The 14,154-nt window shown below is 43.0% G+C and overlaps 1 pseudogene; it reads left to right on the top strand.

The window, feature by feature from the left end:
* The first annotated feature begins 645 nt into the window (after positions 1 to 645).
* On the top strand, positions 646 to 13,548 carry LOC125541039 (annotated as a pseudogene).
* Positions 13,549 to 14,154: the final 606 nt, after the last annotated feature.

Below are 14,154 nucleotides of genomic sequence, written 5' to 3'. Positions count from 1 at the left end.
ATTGGCTTTCTCAACTCCCAGTCCCCCTCCCACTTAAACTCCCATTCCCTCTAATCAAACAGTGGACTTTTAATCTCCTTACCCCTCAACTCCCATTCCCCATCTCTAATTCCCCCGATCCAAACACGCTGTAAGGTCACAGAAGACTAGGTGGACCGACGGCGGCATTGACGGGAGGTAGAGATACCCTAATCACCTAGGCAGTTGTGAGAGGAGGCAAAGTGGTACATGTGATCCAGAGTAGTATATCCAATCTGCATTTTTTAGCATATATCTTTTCTTTTCCTCAGAATCTTTTGAGCATCTGTCCTTTTTTAGAAACTTTTGAGCGTTTATCCAATCTGCATTTTTTGAGATAAATATCCAATCTGCATCTAGTCCGTTTACGCCCTAACTAACTAGGCCAAAGGCCCATTGACACCTAATCCGTTTACGCCCTAACTAACGAGGCCAAAGGCACATTGGAACAAAACGTGATTTAAGCGGACACCACCCCATTTGCGGAGAAGGCACGTAACTATCACCTCTATCCCCAAAATTTCGAGTTTTCGTTTCAAAAGCGGCAAGAACTCAACACCATTTCGGTGGATCTCTCCGTAAGTTCGATCCCTTCCTCGCTCCCTCCGATCCCCTTCCCCATAAGCACATCCCTCCATGGATTTCCCTGCATAATCTTCACAGCGGGCGTCCCTGGACTTGCACGCACGCCCTCTACCGGCTCGATGAAATGCGCCGGACGACCACCCAGCGCCGGGGGCCGCGCCGCCGCACCGACCAGGCGTCAGGCTCCGGCAGCGGAGGGGTCGACCGCCTCAGCGCCCTCCCGGACGTGATCTTGCACCACATCATGTCGTTCCTCAAGGCGTGGGAGGTGGTGCCCACCTGCGTGCTCGCGCGCCGGTGGCGTCACCTCTGGGAGTCCGCGCCCTGCGTCGACCTCCACCTGCGCTACATGAGCCGCGACGGCGACCCGCCCCAGGAGTTCCGCGACTTCGTGCACCGCCTCTTCCTCCTCCGCTACATGTCGGCGCCCGTGGACACGCTCCGCCTGCAGCCCAGCGACGAGGACGCTGGCTTCAACAAGGAAGATGCCAGCATATGGATCAGGACTGCTCTCAAGCGCAAGGCGCGTGTTATTCATCTCACTGGGCATCACAAGAGAGCCGCGTCATTGGACAGCATGCCCTTCGTTTCGTGCCACCTCAAGATCTTGAAGTTGTCGTACGCCAGGCTCGATGACAGTGTCCTCCGACAGCTTTCTGCTAGTTGCAAATCCTTGGAAGAGCTGGATCTCAAGGGTTGCTTGGTCACAGGCCCTGGGATTGTGTCCGCCTCTTTGAAGACCTTAATCATGCTTAAGTGCAAGTTCAATTCGGGCTTCTCAATTGGACCTCCTAGCCTCTTCTCCATTGCAGCTCCCAACCTCCTACTTCTGCGCCTCATCATACCGTATGCCCAAGTTCTGTCATTTACCAACTTTGGGTCACTAGTCACAGCCACTATCTTACTTGATGACCATTTCTTGAGAAATGAATTTGAACACATCAACAATAAGGATGACTGCGATGAAACTACTGATGACGATGGCAATGATGATAAGAGGGAGAACTATACGATTCATGATGCCTCATCCTTGAGTGATGATGATGATTTTGGATACATCGGTGATTTGACGAGTTTGGATATGGATATGGTTTTCCCGAAGAAAGATATGGGCACAGCCGTTACAAGAATAATTATAATTATGGCAACGATATTGATAGTGATGACAATACCTATGAATACAGTGAGATTGCAAATGATGCAAAGTATGGCTACAACGGTAAAGGAAAGCTTTCCAGTGAAGATGGTGACTATGGAAAAATCAGTGGTGGAAATTATAGTAACATTCTAGGTGGCCATCTGCTCGACAGCCTTTCCACAACTACGAGTTTGGAGTTGTTAACTGATGTTGGAGAGGTATAACAATCACCATCTTTTACTAATTTCTCTTTTTCCTCTCTTATTTTCTACTTATATTTTCCTTGGCATGGTCATAGTAATAACGGGACATTTTTTCCTGCATGTTTCACAATGAAATGTCGGGTTCCCTCCAATAGAACAGATGTTGAATGAGCACATTTCCGACCTTCTGATCTGGTGTAGTACTAGTTTGTTTAATCATCAATTGTAGCTTCAAGGGAGTATTATTCATCAATTATGTTCTCATTGCAACTTTGCTATTTTTCTCTTTGTTGCAACAGTGTATCTTTTCAAAAAATTAGCTATATATATTTAGTTTTTATAAGAGTGTCTAAGGCCAATGTTCCTCCAGTTACTAGAAAAGAAAGATGAATGATATGAAAGCAATACGTGCTACTCTTCTAGCAATACATCACTATATGATAGATGTTGTTTTCCCTTCTTTTTTGAGATGGGTATCTTTTTTCTGTTGAATAAACCATCCATATGCATTTTTTACTGTGAGAAGTTGATTCGAGTTACTACCGTTCTTTGTTGAATACTCTTTTGTCTGCATTATGAAGGTGGTTCTGACTAGGGAATTGAGAAGGTGTCCAACTTTTAGCAACCTGAAGACCCTGTCCCTTGGCGAATGGTGTATGGCCGCTGATTTCGATGCATTAATTTTCTTGCTACAACATCCACCTAATATAAAGACGCTTTTTCTCCAACTCAAATTGGTATGTGTGATCACTGAAGGAAATATGCCCTAGAGGCAATAATAAAGTTATTATTTATTTCCTTATATCATGATAAATGTTTATTATTCATGCTAGAATTGTATTAACAGGAAACATAATACATGTGTGAATACATAGACAAACAGTATGTCACTAGTATGCCTCTACTTGACTAGCTCATTGATCAGAGATGGTTAAGTTTTCTAACCATAGACAAAGTGTTATCATTTGATTAATGAGATCACATCATTAGAAGAATGATGTGATTGACTTCACCCATTCCGTTAGCTCAGCACACGATCGTTTAGTATTCTGCTATTGCTTTCTTCATGACTTATACATGTTCCTATGACTATGAGATTATGCAACTCCCGTTTACCGGAGGAACACTTTGTGTTCTACCAAATGTCACAACGTAATTGGGTGATTATAAAGGTGCTCTACAGGTGTCTCCGAAGGTACTTGTTGGGTTGGCGTATTTCGAGATTAGGATTTATCACTCCGATTGTCGCAGAGGTATCTCTGGGCCCTCTCGGTAATGCACATCACTTAAGCCTTGCAAGCATTGCAACTAATGAGTTAGTTGCGGGATGATGTATTACAGAATGAGTAAAGAGACTTGCCGGTAACGAGATTGAACTAGGTATTGAGATACCGTCGATCGAATCTCGGGCAAGTAACATACCGATGACAAAGGGAACAACGTATGTTGTTATGCAGTTTGACCGGTAAAGATCTTCGTAGAATATGTGGGAGCCAATATGAACATCCAGGTTCCGCTATTGGTTATTGACCGGAGACATGTCTCGGTCATGTCTACATAGTTCTCGAACACGTAGGGTCCGCACGCTTAACGTTGCGATGACGATTATATTATGAGTTTATATGTTTTGATGTACCGAAGGTTGTTCGGAATCATCCCGGATGTGATACCGGACATGACGAGGAGTCTTGAAATGGTCGAGACATGAAGATTGATATATTGGAAGCCTATGTTTGGATATCGGAAGTGTTCTATTTGAAATCGGGATTTTACCGGAGTACCGGGAGGTTACCGGAACCCCTAGGGGGCTTAATGGGCCTACATGGGCCTTAGTGGAAATAGAGGGCAGCAAGGGGAGTGTGGGACGCACCCCCCAAGGCCCAAACCGAATTGGTTTAGGGCAAGGGGGGCCGGCCCCCTCTTTCCTTCTCCCCCTCTCTCTTTCCTTCCCCCTCTCCTACTCCTACTAGGAATAGGAGGAGTCCTACTCCTAGTGGGAGTAGGACTCCCCCTTGGCGTGCCTCTCCCTGGCCGGCCGTCTCCTCCCCTTGCTCCTTTATATACGGGGGCAAGGGGGCACCCCATACACACAACAATTGATCGTTTGATCTTTTAGCCGTGTGCGGTGCCCCCCTCCACCATAGTCCACCTCGATAATATTGTAGCGGTGCTTAGGCGAAGCCCTGCGTTGGTAGAACATCATCATCGTCACCACGCCATCATGCCGACGAAACTGTCCCTCAACACTCGGCTGGATCGGAGTTCGAGGGACATCATCGGGTTGAACGTGTGCTGAACTCAGAGGTGCCGTACGTTCGGTACTTGATCGGTCGGATCGTGAAGACGTACGACTACATCAACCGCGTTATGCTAACGCTTCCGCTTTCGGTCTACGAGGGTACGTGGAAAACACTCTTCCCTCTCGTTCTATGCATCACCATGATCTTGTGCATGCGTAGGAATTTTTTTGAAATTACTACGTTCCCCATCAGTGGCATCCGAGCCATGTTTTATGCGTAGATGTCATATGCACGAGTAGAACACAAGTGAGTTGTGGGCGATATAAGTCATACTGCTTACCAGCATGTCATACTTTGGTTCGGCGGTATTGTTGGATGAAGCGGCCCGACTGACATTACGCGTACGCTTACGCGAGACTGGTTCTACCGACGTGCTTTGCACACAGGTGGCTTGCGGGTGTCAGTTTCTCCAACTTTAGTTGAACCGAGTGTGGCTACGCCCGGTGCTTGAGAAGGTTAAAACATTACCAACTTGACAAACTATCGTTGTGGTTTTGATGCGTAGGTAAGAACGGTTCTTGCTAAGCCCGTAGCAGCCGTAAAATTTGCAACAACAAAGTAGAGGACGTCTAACTTGTTTTTGCAGGGCATGTTGTGATGTGATATGGTCAAGACATGATGCTAAATTTTATTGTATGAGATGATCATGTTTTGTAACCGAGTTATCGGCAACTGGCAGGAGCCATATGGTTGTCGCTTTATTGTATGCGATGCAACCGCCCTGTAATGCTTTACTTTATCACTAAGCGGTAGCGATAGTCGTAGAAGCATAAGATTGGCGAGACGACAACGATACTACGATGAAGATCAAGGTGTCACGCCGGTGACGATGGTGATCATGACGGTGCTTCGGAGATGGAGATCACAAGCACAAGATGATGATGGCCATATCATATCACTTATATTGATTGCATGTGATGTTTATCTTTTATGCATCTTATCTTGCTTTGATTGACGGTAGCATTATAAGATGATCACTCACTAAATTATCAAAGTATAAAGTGTTCTCCCTGAGTAAGCACCGTTGCGAAAGTTCTTCGTGCTGAGACACCACGTGATGATCGGGTGCGATAGGCTCTACGTTCAAATACAACGGGTGCAAAACAGTTGCACACGCGGAATACTCAGGTTAAACTTGACGAGCCTAGCATATAACAGATATGGCCTCGGAACACGGAGACCGAAAGGTTGAGCGTGAATCATATAGTAGATATGATCAACATAGTGATGTTCACCATTGAAACTACTCCATCTCACGTGATGATCGGACATGGTTTAGTTGATTTGGATCACGTGATCACTTAGAGGATTAGAGGGATGTCTATCTAAGTGGGAGTTCTTAAGTAATATGATTAATTGAACTTAAATTTATCATGAACTTAGTACCTGATAGTATCTTCCTTGTCTATGTTGATTGTAGATAGATGGCCCGTGCTGTTGTTCCGTTGAATTTTAATGCGTTCCTTGAGAAAGCAAAGTTGAAAGATGATGGTAGCAATTACACGGACTGGGTCCGTAACTTGAGGATTATCCTCATTGTTGCACAGAAAAATTATGTCCTTGAAGCACCGCTAGGTGTACCACCTGCACCAGCAACTGCAGACATTGTGAATGCCTGGCAGTCACGTGTTGATGACTACTCGATAGTTCAGTGTGCCATGCTTTACGGCGTAGAATCGGGACTTCAACGACGTTTTGAACGTCATGGAGCATATGAGATGTTCCAAGAGTTGAAGTTAATATTTCAAGCAAATGCCCGGACTGAGAGATATGAAGTCTCCAATAAGTTCTATAACTGCAAGATGGAGGAGAAAAGTTCTGTCAGTGAGCACATACTCAAGATGTCTGGGTACTACAATCACTTGATTCAACTGGGAGTTAATCTTCCGGATGATAGCGTCATTGACAGAATTCTCCAATCACTGCCACCAATCTACAAGAGCTTCGTGATGAACTATAATATGCAAGGGATGGATAAGACAATTCCCGAGCTCTTCGCAATGCTAAAGGCAGCGGAGGTGGAAATCAAGAAGGAGCATCAAGTGTTGATGGTCAATAAGACCACCAGTTTCAAGAAAAAAGTGCAAAGGGAAGAAGAAGGGGAACTTCAAGAAGAACAACAAGCAAGTTGCTGGTCAGCAGAAGAAACCCAAGTCTGGACCTAAGCCTCAGACTGAGTGCTTCTACTGCAAGCAGACTGGTCACTCGAAGCGGAACTGCCCCAAGTATTTGGCGGATAAGAAGGATGGCAAGGTGAACAAAGGTATATGTGATATACATGTTATTGAAGTGTACCTTACTAATGCTCGCAGTAGCACCTGGGTATTTGATACTGGTTCTGTTGCTAATATTTGCAAGTCAAAACAGGGCCTACGAATTAAGCGAAAATTGGTTAAGGACGAGGTGACGATGCGCGTGGGAAATGGTTCCAAAGTCGATGTGATCGCGGTCGGCACGCTACCTCTACATCTACCTTCGGGATTAGTATTAGACCTAAATAATTGTTATTTGGTGCCAGCGTTGAGCATGAACATTATATCTGGATCTTGTTTGATGCGAGACGGTTATTCATTTAAATCAGAGAATAATGGTTATTTTATTTATATGAGTAATATCTTTTATGGTCATGCACCCCTGAAGAGTGGTCTATTTTTGCTAAATCTCGATAGTGGTGATACACATATTCATAATATTGAAGCCAAAAGATGCAGAGTTGATAATGATAGTGCAACTTATTTGTGGCACTGCCGTTTAGGTCATATCGGTGTAAAGCGCATGAAGAAACTCCATACTGATGGACTTTTGGAACCACTTGATTATGAATCACTTGGTACTTGCGAACCATGTCTCATGGGCAAGATGACTAAAACGCTGTTCTCCGGAACTATGGAGAGAGCAACAGATTTGTTGGAGATCATACATACAGTTGTATGTGGTCCGATGAATGTTGAGGCTCGTGGCGGATATCGTTCTTTTCTCACCTTCACAGATGATTTAAGCAGATATGGGTATATATACTTAATGAAACATAAGTCTGAAACATTTGAAAAGTTCAAAGAATTTCAGAGTGAAGTTGAAAATCATCGTAACAAGAAAATAAAGTTTCTACGATCTGATCGTGGAGGAGGATATTTTTTTGGTCTTCATTTGAAACAATGCGGAATAGTTTCGCAACTCACGCCACCCGGAACACCATAGCGTAATGGTGTGTCCGAATGTCGTAATCGTACTTTACTAGATATGCTGCGATCTATGCTGTCTCTTACTGATTTACCGCTATTGTTTTGGGGTTATGCTTTAGAGATGGCCGCATTCACGTTAAATAAGGCACCATCGAAATCCGTTGAGACGACGCCTTATGAACTGTGGTTTGGTAAGAAACGAAAGTTGTCGTTTCTAAAAGTTTGGGGTTGTGATGCTTATGTGAAAAAGCTTCAACCTGATAAGCTCGTACCCAAATCGGAGAAATGTGTCTTCATAGGATACCCAAAGGAGACTGTTGGGTACACCTTCTATCACAGATCCGAAGGCAAGACTTTTGCTCCTAAATTTGGAGTTTTTCTAGTGAAGGAGTTTCTCTCGAAAGAAGTGAGTGGGAGGAAAGTAGAACTTGATGAGGTAACTGTACCTGCTCCCTTATTGGAAAGTAGTTTATCACAGAAACCGGTTTCTGCGACACCTACACCAATTAGTGAGGAAGTTAATGATGATGATCATGAAACTTTAGATCAAGTTGTTACTAAACCTCGTAGGTCAACCAGAGTAAGATCCGCACCAAAGTGGTACGGTAATCCTGTTCTGCAAGTTATGTTACTAGACCATGACAAACCTACGAACTATGAAGAAGCGATGGTGAGCCCAGATTCCGCAAAATGGCTTGAGGCCATGAAATCTGAGATGGGATCCATGTATGAGAACAAAGTGTGGACTTTGGTTGACTTGCCCGATGATCGGCAAGCAATTGAGAATAAATGGATCTTCAAGAAGAAGACTGACGTTGACGGTAATGTTACTGTTTATAAAGCTCGACTTGTTGCAAAATGTTTTCGACAAGTTCAAGGGATTGACTACGATGAGACCTTCTCACCCGTAGCGATGCTTAAGTCTGTCTGAATCATGTTAGCAATTGCCACATTTTATGATTATGAAATTTGGCAAATGGATGTCAAAACTGCATTCCTGAATGGATTTCTGGAAGAAGAGTTGTATATGATGCAACCATAAGGTTTTGTCGATCCAAAGGGAGCTAACAAAGTGTGCAAGCTCCAGCAATCCATTTATGGACTGGTGCAAGCCTCTCGGAGTTGGAATAAACGCTTTGATAGTGTGATCAAAGCACTTGGTTTTATACAGACTTTTGGAGAAGCCTGTATTTACAAGAAAGTGAGTGGGAGCTCTGTAGCATTTCTAATATTATATGTGGATGACATATTGTTGATTGGAAATGATATAAAATTTCTGGATAGCATAAAGGGATACTTGAATAAGAGTTTTTCAATGAAAGACCTCGGTGAAGCTGCTTATATATTGGGCATCAAGATCTATAGAGATAGATCAAGATGCTTAATTGGACTTTCACAAAGCACATACCTTGACAAAGTTTTGAAGAAGTTCAAAATGGATCAAGCAAAGAAAGGGTTCTTGCCTGTGTTACAAGGTGTGAAGTTGAGTAAGACTCAATGCCCGACCACTACAGAAGATAGAGAGAAAATGAAAGATGTTCCCTATGCTTCAGCCATATGCTCTATCATGTATGCAATGCTGTGTATCAGACCTGATGTGTGCCTTGCTATAAGTCTAACAGGGAGGTACCAAAGTAATCCAGGAGCGGATCATTGGACAACGGTCAAGAACATCCTGAAATACCTCAAAAGGACTAAGGATATGTTTCTCGTTTATGGAGGTGACAAAGAGCTCGTCGTAAACGGTTACATTGATGCAAGCTTTGACACTGATCCGGATGATTCTAAATCGCAAACCGGATACGTGTTTACATTGAACGGTGGAACTGTCAGTTGGTGGAGTTCTAAACAAAGCGTTGTGGCAGGATCTATGTGTGAAGGGAGTACATAGCTGCTTCGGAAGCAGCAAATGAAGGGGTCTGGATGAAGGAGTTCATATCCGATCTAGGTGTAATACCTAGTGCATCGGGTCCAATGAAAATCTTTTGTGACAATACTGGTGCAATTGCCTTGGCGAAGGAATCCAGATTTCACAAGAGAACCAAGCACATCAAGAGACGCTTCAATACCATCCGGGATTTAGTCTAGGTGGGAGACATAGAAATTTGCAAGATACATACGGATCTGAATGTTGCAGACCCGTTGACTAAGCCTCTTCCACGAGCAAAAGATGATCAGCACCAAGGCTCCATGGGTGTTAGAATCATTATTGTGTAATCTAGATTATTGACTCTAGTGCAAGTGAGAGACTGAAGGAAATATGCCCTAGAGGCAATAATAAAGTTATTATTTATTTCCTTATATCACGATAAATGTTTATTGTTCATGCTAGAATTGTATTAACAGGAAACATAATACATGTGTGAATACATAGACAAACAGTATGTCACTAGTATGCCTCTACTTGACTAGCTCATTGATCAGAGATGGTTAAGTTTTCTAACCATAGACAAAGTGTTATCATTCGATTAATGAGATCACATCATTAGGAGAATGATGTGATTGACTTGACCCATTCCGTTAGCTTAGCACACGATCGTTTAGTATTCTGCTATTGCTTTCTTCATGACTTATACATGTTCCTATGACTATGGGATTATGCAACTCTTGTTTACCGGAGGAACACTTTGTGTGCTACCAAACGTTACAACGTAACTGGGTGATTATGGTGCTCTACAGGTGTCTCCGAAGGTACTTGTTGGGTTGGCGTATTTCGAGATTAGGATTTATCACTCCGATTGTCGCAGAGGTATCTCTGGGCCCTCTCGGTAATGCACATCACTTAAGCCTTGCAAGCATTGCAACTAATGAGTTAGTTGTGGGATGATGTATTACAGAACGAGTAAAGAGAATTGTCGGTAACGAGATTGAACTAGGTATTGAGATACCGACGATCGAATCTCGGGCAAGTAACATACCGATGACAAAGGGAACAACGTATGTTGTTATGCGGTTTGACCGATAAAGATCTTCGTAGAATATGTGGGAGCCAATATGAACATCCAGGTTCCGCTATTGGTTATTGACCGGAGACGTGTCTCGGTCATGTCTACATAGTTTTCGAACCCGTAGGGTCCGGACGCTTAACGTTTCGATGACGGTTATATTATGAGTTTATATGTTTTGATGTACTGAAGGTTGTTCAGAGTCCCGGATGTGATCCCGGACATGATGAGGAGTCGCGAAATGGTCGAGACATGAAGATTGATATATTGGAAACCTATGTTTGGATATCGGAAGTGTTCCGGGTGAAATCGGGATTTTACCGGTGTGCCGGGAGGTTACTGGAACCCCCGGGGGCTTAATGGGCCTACATGGGCCTTAGTGGAAATAGAGGGAAGCAAGGGGAGTGTGCCCCCCCCCCCGCAAGGCCCAAACCGAATTGGTTTAGGGCAAGGGGGGCCGGCCCCCTCTTTCCTTCTCCCACTAGTAGAAAACAGGGCTTTGGTCACGGGGCAATATTCACATTAGTCCCGGTTCAGTCACGAACCGGGACTAATGTGAGCATTGGTCCTGGTTCATGCGGCTAAGGCATTAGTCCCGGTTCACCTGAGCCCTTTAGTCCCGGTTTGAGACACGAGCCAAGACTAAAGGGTGCGATGCCCTTTAGTGGGACTAAAGATTAGACCTTTAGTCCCGGTTTGAGACACAAACCGGGACTAAAGGGTGCGGTGCCCTTTACTCCCGGTTTGTGTCTCAAACCGGGACTAAAGGTCCCATTTTCAAACTCTACCACCCCCCCAGTGGATCGCCTTTTTTGTTTTGAAAAAATTAAAAGAAAATGATAAAGACTTCAAAAAATAAAATCCTTCGAGAGGTAGTTATATCACTACATCTACTAGTTAGAAAAATTTAAAAACTTAAATTTGGACATGTTTTGCAAAAAGTGTAGGGAAATGTAAAACGGCTATAACTTTTGCATACGATGTCGGAAAAAAACGTATAATATATCAAAATATTCAGAACGAAAATCCGCTTACGATTTTGACTGCCTATGGCCTGTTTGCAAATTTTTAGAATCCTCAAATTCTAAAAGGAAAAAGTTATGCTCAAATTTCAGTTTTTTTTGAATTTTTATTAAATCTGGTCAAACTATGGTCAAACTACTTATTCAAGAAGTATTAGTGTTACTAAATAATTATTCAAGAATATTAGTGTTACTAAATAATTATTTTAGTTTTTCTGAATTTTGGTCAAACTGTGGTCAAACAATGGTCAAACTACTTATTCAAGAAATATTAGTGTTACTAAATAATTATTTCAGTTTTTTTGAATTTTGCTCAAATATGGTCAAACTATGGTCAAACTGTGGTCAAACTAGGGTCAAACTGTGGTCAAACTACTTATTCAAGAAATATTAGTGTTACTAAATAATTATTGTTTTTAGAACAATAGTTTGAAACTCAAAGAGTGAAATGTGTGACTTCATGCTCAAGCTAAATTCCTGAGGGTTAATAGGATTAACATCTTACTATTGTCAGGAAACAACAAGTGCAGACTTGGAAACAAGGGAGAATAGAACCTGAAAGTTAAGCGTGCTCAGGTTGGAGTAGTGAGAGGATGAGTGACCGTTCGGGAAGTTAGATGATTTGGAATGATGAGGGGTGATTAGAGATTAAAGGTTAAATTGAGAAGTGATGAGGGGTGATTAGAGATTAGAGGTTAAAATAATTCATAAATTTGAAAATAAAATAAAATTCAATTTTTTTTTTCAAAAAAAATCATAAAATTTCCTTTAGTACCGGTTGGTGTTACCAACCGGGACTAAAGGTGGACCTCCAGGCAGCGGCCACGTGGAGGGCCTTTAGTCCCGGTTCGTATAAGAACCGGGACTAAAGGGGGAGGCTTTAGTACCGACCCTTTAGTCCCGATTCCAGAACCGGGACTAAAGGCCCTTATGAACCGGGACTAAAGGCCCTTTTTCTACTAGCGTCCCCCTCTCTCTTTCCTTCCCCCTCTCCTACTCCTACTAGGAATAGGAGGAGTCCTACTCCTAGTGGGAGTAGGACTCCCCCTTGGCGCGCCTCTCCCTGGCCGGCCGCCTCCTCCCCTTGCTCCTTTATATACGGGGCAAGGGGGCACCCCATAGACACAACAATTGATCGTTTGATCTTTTAGCCGTGTGCGGTGCCCCTCTCCACCATAGTCCACCTCGATAATACTGTAGCGGTGCTTAGGCGAAGCCCTGCGTCGGTAGAACATCATCATCGTCACCACGCCGTCGTGCTGACGAAACTCTCCCTCAACACTCGGCTGGATCGGAGTTCGAGGGACGTCATCGGGCTGAACGAGTGCTGAACTCGGAGGTGTCGTACGTTCGGTACTTGATCGGTCGGATCGTGAAGACGTACGACTACATCAACCACGTTGTGCTAACTCTTCCGCTTTCGGTCTACGAGGGTACGTGGACAACACTCTTCCCTCTCGTTGCTATGCATCACCATGATCTTGCGTGTGCGTAGGAATTTTTTTGAAATTACTACGTTCCCCAACAATTACATATTTGGTGTATGCTACTTGATCCTTGACTTCATTGTTATTAGTTTTTTAGTATCTGATCGCACACTTAATGACAATTTGGTTAATGTGCTAAAGAACTTCAGCACAAGGAAGGCATTGGAAACATGTATCAAACTACAGGGAAGATCATTTACTTGCAAAGAACTTAGAATGGTGAAGATCAAATGTTCAAAGGACGATGGGAGAGTCCACACGTTGGCACATATGTTCAGGGCAAATGGTATATCACTAGAGAATATTTATGTGCGTCGGAGCGGGAATGCTTGTGAGTCATACCTATACCATTTCGTATTTACTTGCAATATCATCATTTCCTTACTAGTTTATATGTTCATATGCTATTTACTGATATGTAAAGAGCACATTGCCTTGTTCCTGAAAAGCTAAATAAGTATAAATGGGCATATAATCTGCTTAGTGTATTCATCGATATTCTGTTACATGAGAAGTGTATTCTGTAAAATTAAAAGATGTCCTTTCGTACATGGTCCTAATCTACAGTCATCTACTTTTTGGTATTTCTAACAGATCTCCGTGGCCAGAAGTTTATGAGGGACCTCGCCAAGCAAGAACTGGATGAATGTGGGGACGAGTGGATGTAAACGTCTAGAAGTTTACGAGGGGTCTTCTAGATATTAAATCCTGCCGGCCATCGACCATCCATTATGTAGTTAACAAGGTGCAGTAAGAACCCTTGATCTCCATGTAGTACTGATGATGCTTTCAAAGCTTCACCGGATCTTTTGACGTCCTTTTTAGTAGCATGGGCTACAAATCGCTGGGATGTTCTTCCTATACTATAAACTAATTCATCTGTATGGTCTGTAGTAAACTTTGCTTTTTTACCAGAACAGAAAATAAATTATGGATGCGCCGTGCCTGAATTGTGGTGCAGCTGAGATACGCTTTGTTATTTCACTCCGACAGTATGACTGTAGGGTTCATTTGTCAGGGTTTTTTTATCTTCGGAAGTTTAGTATAGTTGTATATTGAAATCAATGCAAAATTGAAAATTTGAAATGTGTTTCACATGCAGTGAAAAGGAAATACACTTCATATACGACAGGTTGAATACTGAAGTAAACTTCATGCTCTGAATCATGTGTGCCTACAACTACGAGCGGTGAGGTATTTTCTCTCAGAATAATAGATATTAACACCTGAAAAAATACACCGCATTTTTGTTGTTGAAAAAGGGCACTGTTAAT

Source organism: Triticum urartu, chromosome 2 (genome assembly GCF_003073215.2).
Source record: "Triticum urartu cultivar G1812 chromosome 2, Tu2.1, whole genome shotgun sequence".
In the NCBI taxonomy this organism is placed as follows: Eukaryota; Viridiplantae; Streptophyta; class Magnoliopsida; order Poales; family Poaceae; genus Triticum; species Triticum urartu.
This window is presented reverse-complemented; position numbering and strand designations above follow the sequence as displayed.